This window comes from Nothobranchius furzeri, chromosome 2 (genome assembly GCF_043380555.1).
Source record: "Nothobranchius furzeri strain GRZ-AD chromosome 2, NfurGRZ-RIMD1, whole genome shotgun sequence".
NCBI classification, from domain to species: Eukaryota; Metazoa; Chordata; class Actinopteri; order Cyprinodontiformes; family Nothobranchiidae; genus Nothobranchius; species Nothobranchius furzeri.
In genome coordinates, this window is record NC_091742.1 from 16727944 (window position 1) to 16743406 (window position 15463).

Below are 15463 nucleotides of genomic sequence, written 5' to 3' on the forward strand. Positions count from 1 at the left end.
AACGTTGCAGGTAATGAATGTCTTCGCCTGATTTAACTGAAAATGCTCCCAAACTGTAGAAGTTTTAACTTTTTTGGGTCTCGTTGCTTCTGCCATTTTCCTCTTCCAAACACCTGCCGGCTCTCCCTCGCGCTGATCGAGTAGCCCATAGTTGAGTCTGCGCGCAATGGCGGGCGGGCGGTGGGGGGGCTTTTGGAAGAGTTGTGCGACACAACGAATCGATGACGCAATTCATTGCCAACGCTTTTAGTAATCGATTTTCACCGAATTTATCGATTCATTGTTGCAGTCCTACATCATATAGTACCAGCTAACATTCTAGGGTAACTCTTAGCCAATAGCGATGACAGATTTAAATTCAAATGCAGTGCAGTATTTTTACCTGACAACGGCACAACACTGACAGTTTTAGGCAGAAAATTACAATTTTAACTAAAATCCACTAAAGTGCAAAACTATTGACTACATGTGTCTGCAGCACGATTAGACACATATTTATAGTTTATCAAAAAAAATGAAAGTTGATTTGGGGGTGACTTGCTCTTTAATATTTGAGGGGGGGTGTTGGTATGTGTCACAAAGTAAAATAAAAATCCCAGTTCATTACTGAGCACAACACGATTAGTCTTTGTCTAAACATTTAGGTTTAAAATAATTTAATAATATAAGTCTTGGCTACAAGTCAAAGAACAGACAAAATCAAACGTTTGTTTCCACAGCTCATGCTCATGACTCGTTTTAGAGGTTTATTATTTTTATTATTATTCAATAAAAAAATAAATTTGACAGACTCACCTTCCCAGTCTGGGGCTAAGATCTCCTGGGGGACCTTGATAACAACTTTTTCGACAGTTGTTCTTTACATCACGATGACTTGATTGTCTTCTCCCGACATGTTTGCAAGCCAAGAATGCAGCGGATGTGATAAAATCCGTTTTTGTTATTATTCAATAAAAAAATAAATAAATTTGACAGACTCACCTTCCCGGTGTGTGTTCATGATATCCTGGGGGACCTTCAGAATCACTCTACTGTGACTGTCTCCATCGCAACAACGTTTTCTCCCGGCATGTTTGCTTGGCTGGAAGCAGCGGATGTGATAAAATCCGTTTGAGTCAGATTTACCTGTAACGAACAAACAGTGAAATTCACAGTAATTAACCGGCAGCAATTGACAAGTAAGCTATTTTAAAAATAATTACAGTGTTGTAGCTGTAGAACTGAACACAGTAACTAACATTTACTGTATGTACTATTACAGTATTATTTATTTACTCTAAAATAGAGCACAGTAAATTTCATGTACTGGTTTTTATATTACAGTATCATTGTTGTAACTGTAAAATTAAATATCAAGCAAACTGTGAAATTCACAGTAATAAACCAGTAGTAATTGACAAGTAAGTTATTGTAAAAAAAAAGTACAGTATTGTAGCTGTAGAATTGAACACTGTAATTAACATTTACTGTATGTGTTATGGCAGTATCTTACTGTAAAATTAAAAACAGTAAATATTGTGTATCACTGTATATATTACAGTAACATGACTGTAACTGTAAAAGTTAAATGATGAACAAACTGTAAAATTCACAGTAATAAACCAGCAAGTTATTGTAAAAAATACAGTATTGTAGCTATAGAACTGAACACAGTAACTAACAATTACTTTTTTGTTTTCTTACAGTACAATATTGTAACTTTGAAATTTAACACAGTACATTTTATATATTACTGTTTATATTACAGTAATATTGTGATAACTGTAAAATTAATTGTAACTACACACAGTGCTTTACTGTTTATGTAAAAGTACTGTTATTGTAACCGTACTTCAAAACACTGCATGAATTTCCCTTTTTACAGTAGGATTACTGCAATTGTAAACTATTTTTGTTACTATGTTTCACTGTAAAATAAATGTAATTTTTCAATTGCTGCATTTGTGATTACACCGTTAGTGTTTTAACTATAAATGAAATAACAGTTAATTCCAAGTTTAGTATTTTTGGCTAAAAAAATTGTACTTTAACTGTGTAGTACAAGTTTCATTACTCTTTTAAAGTTAAAACATTGCAGGTGTTCTTATGATTTATGTTATGCTGCATCTTACTAAATAAATTAGGACAACAAAAGGTACATTTGCCCATTTATTTCTATAACAAAACAATGGATATAAATATCCACAGATAACATTGGCAAAAAAGTATAATCATCATTAAGTTCTTAGAACATGTTGTACACACATTACAATATAACTAGCCATAGCCATAGTCATATCTATAAAAACAGGCAATAACCTGTCAACATTTTTGTATCCATGCTGTGAACATTTGTGTATTCAAAGAACACAAAAACTACATAAAACCAGGGCCGGCTCTGGGTAATTTGGTGCCCAAGGCGAGAGTGCCCATCTGTGCCCCCCCCCCCACCCCACCCCACCCCACCCCCGCCCCTCACCCAAACCCAAGTCCACCCACCCACTACACATTGGAAAATGCAACTCCACAGTTATTCCTTAGTTACTAATTTTTTATTTTAAATATTCACACAGCAACTCTTTAAAGTCAACAGCCTGAAGAATAAATGTAAGCTTGAAAGATAAGTAACCTGAGAATATTACAATAACCAACAACTCATAATGTTGTGCAAATGTCATTGGGGGGGATGCTAAATCAAAAGCAGCATTAAACTGTGCAATCAAAAGCAAAACTCAAATATCAAAGTGTCATCATAAAGAAAGTTCTACTTTCCATTCTGTTCAACTGCTGTGGCCAGTCAGCAGGATCCATGGGGCCAGCAGCTCATACATGTTCACAGACATCTGTTGAAGCTGATGATGGTGTCTCTTCAGGCTGTTGGAGTGGAGCACTGAGTCTGCTGGTGTTGGGTTCTTCTTCTGTGAGAAGACACACACACACACACACACACACACACACACACACACACACACACACACACAGCAACTTAACCCTCTGATGCATGAATTACTTAAGAACAGTGCCACTTTCACATTCAATATTCCTCAGTCATGTGCAGTGATGCTTTTCATTATTTTTAATGTTACTGGACTTTTATTTATTGATCTTTTTTTAATCTGTTCTATGAAAGCATGAATAAAATGATCAAAAACAGGTGGAAGTGGGGAATATTTGAAAAAACTTATGTCTCACTCTCAGGTGCTCTTCAGCATCAAATAAATTTAGAATATGAGGAAGACGATCCAGTGATCTGAGGCACTCTGAGGTTTTCATTAATTAAACAAGGAAACGCCGACGCGTTTCGGTACCACCATCTTCAGGGCATAAACCTTTATGCCCTGAAGATGACTCACTATGTCACAAAAACTAACGTCCATCTTTTTTTTTTTTTTTTTTTTACAAATTTACAGCCTAATTAACAATAACATCTTAAGGAGACAATTTCAGATGTGCATGTTCAGATTATTTAATATTCTCAATGCTAAATCAATGCTGCACTGACTGTGCCAAAAACAAGTGTCTGGTGTGGATTTAAATACATTAATTTTGCATATCGATATATGTGATAAGCCATTTGATTTGAAAAAGCCCGTTTCTACTGCTGATTACAAATAGCCTAACAAGTAACTTACTCACCTGGTTCTAGATGCTGAGACTGTAGCTCAGTAAAGTGTGCTGCTGCGTGATGCCTGGATGAAGACGCTGCAGCGTAAACAACAAAGAGACGGTTAAGATGTCATGTTTAGGCAGTTCTCACTCCCTGCCGGGCCCGGCGGCAGCGGGGGAGTCCCCGCCGCGGCGGTGCCGCCCGCCCGATGTGTCGGACAAAGTTGAAAATTTGCCACACCCACACCTAGTGTTTTTCTGATATACAAATATTAAATTCATATTGTATGCGTACTTAAAACTTGAAACTAAGTTCATAAAAGGCTGCAATCAAGCTCCAAAAACCAGTAAAAAAGAAATCTCACATTCTTCATCATCACAGTGAGACTCAACATTGTCTCACTGCATCTGGACACGACGATTCAAAAGTAAAATTAATGGGTTAAAGTTACAGATACTGTATTGTGTATGTAAACAGCTAGCGAGGATCCGTCCGTGGACCGTGCGTGGCAGGAGAGGCAGTTAGCTAAAATTGTAATGCAAAAGGTTCCTTTGCCAAACTTATAAAGTCTACATACCTCTGCTTTGAACCCGTTTCTTTTCTTCCTCCTTCCTTCGCTTTCGGAATGCTGATCCCGATGGCTTAAGTGTTCTTTTCATCGTAAAATATCAAAAGTTTAAACGCGACGACAACAGGAAGTCCTTCTACAGTGCCACCCACACACGTGATCTACGGCACCCTTAACGGTCAAATGCATCGGAGCGGTGGCCCAAGCGGGAGCTCGAAATGCAGCCAGATCATTAGAATTTAAATATTGATGTTTTAATTTCATGTCATTTCAAAGGGGAATTTTGAGTATGTAGAGAGTGCATTTCATATTACAAACATAAATTTAATACATTTTTTTTTTTTTTTTTTTTATCACCCTATCCATCAGATGGCGCCTCAGGCGGCCGCCTGTGTTGCCTGTCGGCAAAGCCGGCCCTGCATAAAACAATGGATATAAATATCCAGATAAATGATCACCATCGTGTTTCTAGAACATGTTGTGAACATATTGCAATATTACGAACCTCAATAACCTTAAAACAGTTAAAACAGCTGCATTGACATGTCAACAAAAAACTATTTTTCCATATAACATGTAAAAAATTTGTACTCTAGGTACAGACTCCTTGCCTCTTAGGATCCCTCATCTAGTCCATCAGTACCGTAGGGCTGCTCCACAGCAACATCCTGAAAATTAAACAATCAAAATAAAAAAAACACAGCTAATTAAGACAGATGAAGAGGAAATGTGAAAAAAAGCCATTAAAAAATTAATTAATGAAAATAAATACAAAATAAACGACAGCCATGCTCTGTATGGATGTCAAGGAGCGCAACACAAATGAATATTCCATGTATCCCAGCCATCCGTGGTCAAGACATGGACATTTTATTGGACCAAATGATTACATTTAAGGGAAGGTCAACCCTGAAGCTGTTCAAGCCAAAAAATATATCTGGCAAATATGGTTAAAAAGCATTTGTGTTTAGTGAGGCCAGTATAAAAATCAAAAAATAAGTGTGTGTGTGTGTGTGTGCACATAGCTTTTGGATGGATTATTACTTTCTTATTGTTCATAATGCCCTAGGTTTGTGTTCCATTGATGCATTTATGTGTACATCTTACTTCTTCTGTTGGCTGTTCCTGGTTAAGTTTGCTGATTCAGTCAGACAGCTTGTTTGTGAAAAGTTACATTCTGAGAGAGAGAGATTGGGCCGTACAGCCATTTTAAACTGCTAATATTTAATTAGTTTGTTGTTGAATGTTACTATTTTAATATACTGCACAACGACATAGTCAGGTAACAGCAAAAAAAAAAAAAAAAAAAGAGTTCACTGACCTGAACGGATACCGTAAATCCTCTAATACAGGCCGGTATTCATTTAAAGGCCGGGTCTCCAATTTTGGCCGGTGTCGGCGGAGGTGAATAATGGCCGGTCTCTTATTGTGGCCGGGTGGAATGTGGTAACAAGCAAGTACGGGGGGCGGGGGTAGGGGCGGTTGTGTCATCCGTCTCACTTTTGATTTGCCAGTGATAGACCGCGAGGGTAACTTTAACCGTGCGGAGACGAAGAGGAGGCGAAAATTTGATATCAAGTTCAAAGAGAACGTGCTGATTATGCTGCAGAACACTCTGGGGAGCAATAGGGGTTGTATGAACTAGTCGACTTCACTATAGTGACTTTTTATGCCTGTCATCGACTAGTCACTGTCACCTGATAATGACCGGCAAGATGCAGCCCTCGGAAGACAGCAGCTTGCTATCAGCAGGTGACAAGCTCCTGCGCTCGGGGGGCAACGCGCTGTGCCAGAACGTCGGTACTGACACGTGATCGTTCATGTCGGTTCATTTCCTTTAATGTTTTCTGTCTTTTATTTGCACCTGATGCATTTCGCTGTGGAGCGGGGCGCATCACCTGTTTTGTCCTCTGTGACGCACCGATCACTGATGTGGCCGGCAAGCACTCCGCTGTTTTTGTGGTCGGTAGATCTTTTAGAACTGCAGTTCAAAGGTAACTCATAAGGTGAATATATATGAACCCAGGTAGCAGTTTTTCTTTAGGATTGAGAGGAGATGCAGGAAGATAATAAACAGAGAGGACAGAAAAATAGTCAAATAAAAACAAGCTAGTTTTTGTACCTGCTGGTTGCAACAAACAGACACCATTGAAGGTAATCAGAAGTGAGGAACAGAAAATGAAATAATTATTTTAATGTTTAGAGCAGCAGGAACTCCGAGAGGCTGCAGGCGCATCAGTGAGTTTGCGGCCGCTGCACAGGGGGAGGGGGGAGAGGGCTGAATCAGAAACTACCGTTGTTAGAAGAAATGTGTTTAACTTTGAAAATGTGGGCGCAATTTTAATTGTCATAAACTCCAGCAAACCATTAGTTCATTTTGCTCAAATAGAAATAGAGGCCTGCCTCTAATACTGGCCCTCCTTCCAATAAAGGCCTGGAGCTTGATGAGCTTGAGTCAAATACAGGCCTGGGCCTGTATTAGAGGATTTACGGTATATCAAATCGAACTGAATTTCAATAATTGGTTCTAAATCTTGAGAATCTGAATCAAATCGACTCTTAAAATTTGAATTGATAGCCAACTCTATTCGGCACCCATCCTTAATCCCTGTGTGAAAATAAAAATCGTTTCCCCAAGAATTTCTCCTTGCATGGTTTATTTAATTTAAAGGGACTTTACGGAGTTTTGAATTTTTATGCTCACGATTGCCCCCTCAGGCCAAAAGCGTATGCTGTACGTGCACACTCCTTAATGAAAATAACAGCTGACACAGTCCCGTGTGTGTGTGGCCTGGAGGACAGGAGAACGAGCAGCTAATTAATTAAATAATTTGGTTCTGTACTTTTCTCTTCAGCACAGCCGAGAAAGGTTTATGATGGGTCAGTCCTCCTGCATGCTCAGATCATTCCCTTCCCTTGCTTGAAAAATTGTTCCAAAATGAAAGTTGAACCCACATCTTTTTTATCTGTGAATTCAATGCCGTTCGGCGAGTCTCAAATAAAAATTTGGGCATCTTACTGTAAAAAATATACCATTAATGTAAAAAAGAAACTCTGTACACACACACAGAACAGCAAAGGCACGCGGGGGTGTGTTTAAACAGGAAAAGAGCAGTAAATGGGGCTAGTACCTGGTAAACATTGAGTTAAAAAAAGAAATGCAACAGCTGAGCAGAAGCGCTTGTTGATTGCCACGGAAAACTTTGTGCCTGATGTGAACAGAGGAAAAGCAGGCAGCGCGAAAAATTTGTGAGCGATCTGCTTCGCAAACCCTCTTTCCTGGCTAAGTGTTGCAGTGGCTGAGTGGGCAGGAGGTTTGCTGGGGTTGATCATTGTCTCATCCCCAGCCAACCAAGTCAGTGTTGGAATGTTCTCCCCAGGCACTGCAGTAATGACACTTCCTCACTAGTCTTAATGTCAACTTAAGATTTATTTTTCTCTATATCTGCTTTTACTAAATGACACTTTTACCAAGTGCGATGAGTCTTGGTGCTTGGGAGGACGAACTGTTCCTTTGCATTGGCAGGAGTTGTTGTAACCTGATGAATTGAGATGAACAAAATGCACAATTAAACTTTTTACAAAAAATAAAAAATAAAATAAAAACACAGTAAACAGTGTTTAACACAGCTTAACAGACTCCTTTTTAAGTTTTACAATTGGCAAATGTAGAAGACAGTCCCTGGTATATCCACTGAGGCTCAGAGAGAATAGGACAAAATGCAAAATGCAACAACTAGGGATGCTTTGATCACATTATTTGGCTCCCGATCTAATACTCCAGCAAAGCATTAGAATAAGAAGGAAAAAGGAAAAACACATCTAAGTTGTCTTTTAATTAGGCCTGGGCAGCAAAGCCCTGCAAAGGCCTCCTGGATTTCTAGTATTTATTAAGGGTTCGACCCGCAGGAGGCGACATGCAGGAGTGGTCAGCGGCAAAAGACAGCAACGTGCTCTGTTCCAGTACATATCGCTAGTTTTCCGTTGTTTCGATTGACCGTCAATTTGGAGAGAATTTAAAGCAGTTCAGAGTTCGACTAGCACACTGCTGCTAACTACTTAAACATTATCCCTCTCCTGATAATGGCTTTTTGCTTTCCTTGACGCTGGATGTGCTAATACTAGTTTATCCGTTTAATTATACATTCACTAGGATAAATACAATAAAGTTTATCTTTCACCAAATAGAATATTTACTAAGACATCACAATATAACTATAGACACATTACTAGTCTTTGTGTGTGTGTGTGTGTGTGTGTGTGTGTGTGTGTGTGTGTGTGTGTGTGTGTGTGCGTGCGTGCGTGCGTGCGTGTGTGTGTGTGTGTGTGTGTGTGTGTGTGTGTGTGTGTGTGTGCTCTGTCTTCTCTATCCCCAGTGAGTCGTGGAGGATGGCTGCTTATACTGAGCCAGGATTCTCTGGAGGTTTCTTCCTGTTAAAAGGGAGTTTTCCTCTCCACTGTCGCTTTATGCTTGAACTGACCTGAATTGGAATGTTTATTATGTGAAGTGCCTTGAGACGACTCTTGTCGTGATTTGGCGCTATATAAATAAACTTGAATTGAATTGAAAAAGGCAGCAGTTATGAAGTCTCGCAAGGTTTTGCTCAAGTTATGTCAAAAAACAACCAATTTATTTGCTAGTTTTAAAAATTCTAGCTAAGCAACTTTTTACCTCTTACCGCTCACCTCTCTGGCAGATTATTTTTTACTCAAATCTAGAAAATCTGGATCATAGTTAAGATTTTTTTTAGCTAATTTTAAGGAACCCCTCAAATTTGCATGTCAAGGCATGTCCTTGCGTTTGCGCCCTTGATAATTTGTATTTCTGCACATATCTGTGTGGTGCCATTTAAAATCAAACATAATTTTTACGGCAATTAAGTTAAACTAGAAGAAGGTAAAAAATAGGTGGTTCATTTTTCTAAGTAATATTTTCACCATGATTATTCATACATTTGAAAATGTTAAAGTTTCCTACTAAATATTAATATTACAAGCTAAATATTTAATTTTGACTTAAATGTTCATTTTACAAATTAAATAATTAGGTCACACCAACATATTTAGTTTGTAATCTGAATATTTAACTAGGAGCAGAACATTTACTTTACAAACTAGCTGCTGTGACTCAATATCCACATTGTGGGACATAAGGATTATTCTATTCTATTCTACACAAATTTCAGCCTCATAGGTCAAATGGTTTTAAAGTTATTCATTTTCTCACCATTTTCTAAATTCAAATGTCAAAGAAATACATTTTGGCTGCTACGCAGCAACCTTTGACCCCAGACTCAGGTCAGATGATCCCCAGGGGTCGCTTTAGAATAATCTTATCAATCAGTCAATCCCCTTTATTTAGAAAGCACCTTACAGTCATGAAACATGCCACCGAAGTGCTGTACAATAAAAATAAAAACATATAAAACCAGTAAAAAAGTTTAAGAAACAAACAATAAAAACATAACAGCATAAAAGCGTTGACGTAACAGCAACAGCTAACCCATCCAAAAACCAACTCTGCAAGACCTTTGAAAGGCCAAGTGGAACCCCAGGGGTCCCATCACAACTGTACCAAGATATTTGGGTAAAAGTCCATCTGATTAGCAACATACTCAGATTTCATGTTAATATCTCAATGCGTGAGTTGTGTTGAGTTGTTAGACAAAAGCAGGCCAAAAGGCCATGTTGATGGATGACCTCTGAGACTTTTGACACTTCCCAAGGTGCTGCAAGTCTAAAAGTTTTCAGTGTATGGCTCGACCACCACAATGTAGACATTAAAATTTCAGCTTCTTAGGTCAAAATGTTTGGGAGTTATTCATTTTCCCTCCATTTTGTCATTTAAAATTTCATGAAGGGGATTTTTTGCGCATTGTGGCGACCTTTGACCCCACTGAAGCCAAACTCAGACCAAGTAATGGCTTTAGCCCCCCATATGAATATACTCCATTTTGATATTAAGAAAACCCTGTTTGACAGTGTTGTCTCTTTTAAAGTTAAACTTGAAACAAAGGGAGCCATTCCTGACCCTTGCTTCCATGTCCTAAAGTACACAATATGTTACTGTAAATGTCATATTACTAGATATTTCTGTAGTACCATTCAGGTTACTATAATATCTATCCATCCATCCATCCATCCCTCAACTGGCTCCTCTCCACGTGGAGGAGCAGCGGGTCTACTCCGAGCCCCTCCCAAATGACAGAGCTTCTCACCCTGTCTCTAAGGGAGAGCCCAGCCACTCTGCGGAGAAAACTCATTTCGGCCGCTTGTATCTGCAATCTAGTTCTTTCGGTCACTACCCAAAGCTCATGACCATAGGTGAGGGTAGGAACGTAGATCGACCGATAAATTGAGAGCTTCGCCTTCCGACTCAGCTTTCTCTTCACCACGACAGACCGGTACAACGCCTGCATCACTGCAGATGCAGCACCAATCCGCCTATCGCTCTCACGCTCCAGTTTTCCCTCACTCGTGAGCAAGACCCCGAGATACTTAAACTCCTCCACTTGGGGCAGGACCTCATCCCTGACCCGAATAAGGTATTCTACCCTTTTCCAAATCAAGACCATGGTCTCAGATTTAGAGGAGATGATTCTCATCCCAGCTGCTTCACACTCGGCTGCGAACTGCTCCAGCGAAAGCTGAAGATCACGTTCTGATGAAGCCAACAGGACCACATCATTTGCAAAAAAGCAGAGACCTGATCCTCAGGCCACCAAAACGGATGCCCTCCACACCTTGGCTGCGCCTAGAAATCCTGTCCATGAAGGTTATGAACAGAATCGGAGACAAAGGGCAGCCTTGGCGGAGTCCAACTATCACTGGGAACGAGCCCGACTTACTGCCGGCAATGCGGACCAAGCTCTGACACCGGTCATACAGGGACCTAACAGCCCGTATCAGAGGGCCTGGTACCCCATACTCCCGGAGTACCTCCTACAGGGCCCCCCGAGGGACGCGGTCAAACGCCTTCTCCAAATCCACAAAACACATGTAGATTGGTTAGGCAAATTCCCACGCACCCTCCAGGACCCTCCTAAGGGTATAGAGCTGGTCCAGTGTTCCACGGACAGGACGAAAACCACATTGCTCCTCCTGAATCTGAGGTTCAACAATCCGATGGACCCTCCTCTCCAGAACCCCTGAATAGACCTTACCAGGAAGGCTCAGGAGTGTGATCCCCCTGTAATTGGAACACACCTTGCAGTCCCCCTTTTTAAGTAAGGGAACTACCACCCCAATCTGCCAGTCCAGTGGAACTGCCCCCGATGTCCACGCGATATTGCAGAGCCGCGTCAGCCAACACAGCCCCACAACATCCAGAGCCTTAAGGAACTCCAGGCGGATCTTATCCACCCCTGGGGCCTTGCCACAGAGGAGCTTTTTAACCACCTCAGTGGCCTCAGCACCAGAGATTTGAGAGCCTGCTTCCTCGCTGGAAGACATGTCGGTGGGATTGAGGAGGTCTTCGAAGTATTCTGCCCACCGATCCACAACGTCCTGAGTAAGAGGCCAGCAGCACACCATCCCCACTATAAACAGTGTTGGTAGCGCACTGCTTCCCCCCCCCCAAGGCACTGGATGGTGGACCAGAATCTCCTCAAAGCCGTACGGAACTCTTGCTCCATGGTCTCACCGAACTCCTCCCACGCCCAGGTTTTTGCCTCAGCGACCACCCAAGCCACGTTCCGCTTGGACCGTCAGTACCCGTCAGCTGCCTCTGGAGTCCCACAGGGCAAAAAGGCCTGATAGGACTCTTTCTTCAGCTTGACAGCATCCCTAACCACCGGTGTCCACCAGCGGGTTCAGGGGTTGCCACTACGACAGGCACAACGATCCTGCGACCACAGCTCCAGTCAGCTGCCTCAACAATGGAAGCACGGAACAGGGTCCATTCAGACTCAGTGTCCCCCGCCTCCCCCGGAACATTTTGGAAGTTCTGTTGGAGATGGGAGTTGAAGCTCCTTTTGACTGGAGACTCTGCCAGATGTTCCCAGCATACTCTTGCGAAACGTTTGGGCCTGCCTGGTCTGACTGGCATCCTCCCCCACCATCTGAGCCAACTCACCACCGACTCAAGTGGTCAGTTGACAGCTCAGCCCCTCTCTTCACCCGAGTGTCCAAGACATGTGGCCGCAGGTCAGATGAAACAACAACAAAGTCGATCATCGAGCTGCGGCCTAAGGTATCCTGTTGCCAAGAGCACATATGGACACCTTTATGTCTGAACATGGTGTTCATTATGGACAATCCATGACTGGCACAGAAGTCCAATAACAAAACACCACTCGAATTCAGATCAGGGGGGCCGTTCCTCCCAACCACACCTCTCCAGGTCTCACTGTCGTTGCCCACATGAGCAATAAAGTCCCCCAGCAGAACGAGGGAGTCACCGGAAGGAGCACTCTCCAGCACCCCCTCCAAGGTCTCCAAAAAGGGTGGGTAGTCTGAACTGTAGTTTGGTGGATAAGCACAGACCACAGTCAGAACCCGTCCCCCCACATGTAGGCGGAGGGAGGCATCCCTCTCATTCACTGGGGTAAACCCCAACGTACAGGCACCAAGATGGGGTGCCCAGCATACCCCTGCTCGGCGCCTCTCAGTGGGAGCAACTCCAGAGTGGTAGAGTGTCCAACCCTTCTCAAAGAAACTGGTTCCAGAGCCAGAGCTATGCGTTGAGGTGAGACCAACTATATCTAGTCAGAACCTCTCAACCTCACACACCAACTCAGGCTCCTTCCCCACCAGAGAGGCGACATTCCATGTGCCAAGAGCCAGCTTCTGTAGCAGAGGATCAGACCGCCAAGGTCCCCGCCCTCGACTACCACCCGTCACACACTGCACCTGACCCTTTTGGCCCCTCCCACGAGTGGTGAGCCCATGGGAAGGGGGACCCACGTTTACTCTTCGGGTTGTGCCCGGCCAGGCTCCATGGGTGAAAGCCCAGCCACCAGGCGCTTGCCAGCGTGCCCCACCTCCAGGCCTGTCTCCAGAGGGGGGCCCCGGTGATCCATGTCCGAGCAAGGGAACACGGTTTCCATTTATATTATTCATCATAAGAGGTCTTCAGGCTGCTCTTTGATCCCTCACCTAGAACCTGTTTGCCATGGGTGACCCTACCAGAGGCATAAAGCCTCAGACAGCTTAGTTCCTAGGATCATTGGGACACTCAAACCCCTCCACCAAGGTAAGGTGGCAGCCCAGGGAGAGGCTATACCCATTGGTTACATATGATGTTACTGCAAATCTTTGCAGTAATGTACTGGTTGCTATAATTACTTAAAAATACATTGTACAATTAAAACAATTACTGTGAATTTTTACAGTGTCATGTTGCTTGATGTGATTTCCTGAAGTACACGATATCACTCTGAAATTCCCTTTGGTTGTAGTTTTACACAGTACGCGATGAGTTACTGTGACATTTTACAGCTGGTTGAGGTTTCTATAGTACACAAAATGTAACTGAATTTCAACAGTATACTGTAATGGTTACTGTGAGCTTTTAAAGTACTTTACATGTTATTACAACAATAAATAATATGTTGCTTTAAATTCCAATATGTTATTGTGAATTTCTGCAGTTCTGTAATAGGTACTGCAATTCCCTATGGTACACATGTTACTGTGAATTTATATTATTATTGTGAATTTCTGCAGTAATGTTATGCTTACTGGGTTTTTGTCCAGTACACAATAAGTCGTTGAGAAATTTCTCACCACTGTAAATTCTTGTTTTTTTTTACAGTAGTGAATATATTACTGTGACTTACTACAGTAGACCTTGATTTGCTGTGATTTTATACAGTATTGTATTTATTACCGTGATTTATACAATTATTTCACATCACTGTAAAGTCTTGTTTTGTTTTTACAGTAGTGATGATAGTACTGTGACTTACTACAGTAGAACTTGGCATGCTGTGAATTTTTAAAGTATTGCATGTATTACCATAATTTATGCAGTAATTTCACACTACTGTAAATTTTTGCTTTGTTTCTTACATTAGTGATTATATTACTGTGAATTACTACAGTAGAACTTTGTATGCTGTGAATTTATAAAGTATTGCATGTATTACCATTATTTATGCAGTAATTTTACACTGCTACTGTTAATTTTTGCATTTTTTCTTACAGTAGTAGTTATATTACTGTGAATTACAACAGTAAAACTTGGTCTGCTGTGAATTTTTACAGTATTGTATTCATTACTGTACTTTATACAATTATTTCACACCACTGTAATTTCTTTCTCTGTTTTTTGCAGTAGTGACAATATTACTGCGACTTTCTACAGTAGATGTGATCTGGCGTCAAGTGTTACAATACTGCATTTATTACCGTGATTTATATAATAATTTCACACCACTGTAATTTCTTTCTGTTTTTTACATTAGTGAGTATATTACTGTGACTTACTACAGTAGACCTTGATTTGCTGTGATTTTATACAGTATTGTATTTATTACTGTGATTTATACAATTATTTCACATCACTGTAAAGTCTTGTTTTGTTTTTACAGTAGTGATGATAGTACTGTGACTTACTACAGTAGAACTTGGCATGCTGTGAATTTTTAAAGTATTGCATGTATTACCATAATTTATGCAGTAATTTTACACTGCTACTGTTAATTTTTGCATTTTTTCTTACAGTAGTAGTTATATTACTGTGAATTACAACAGTAAAACTTGGTCTGCTGTGAATTTCTACAGTATTGTATTCATTACTATACATTATACAATTATTTCACACCACTGTAATTTCTTTCTCTGTTTTTTGCAGTAGTGACAATATTACTGCGACTTTCTACAGTAGATGTAATCTGGCGTCAAGTGTTACAGTACTGCATTTATTACCGTGATTTATATAATAATTTCACACCACTGTAATTTCTTTCTGTTTTTTACAGTAGTGAGTATATTACTGTGACTTACTACAGTAGATTTTGATCTGCTGTGAATTTATACAGTATTGTATTTATTACAGTGTCTTTACAATTATTTCACATCACTGTAAAGCAGGGGTGTCAAAAATGCGGCCCGCGGGCCAGATCTGGCCCGCAAGTGGGTTAAATCCGGCCCGCGAGATGGTTGGATAAACTTTATTTTCATACTTTACAATGTGGAGTGAAAATAACCTTATCTTTGTGAGCAAGTTTTCTCTGTAATGAGTATTAATTTTAAAAAAAAGCTGTGCTCAAGGCTCACAAGAGAACTTGAATCACATCCTGAAGTTGGCTGCCACTCAGGATGTGACTTCTGATATTGATGTGCTGGTGAAAGCTAAAAGATGTAAA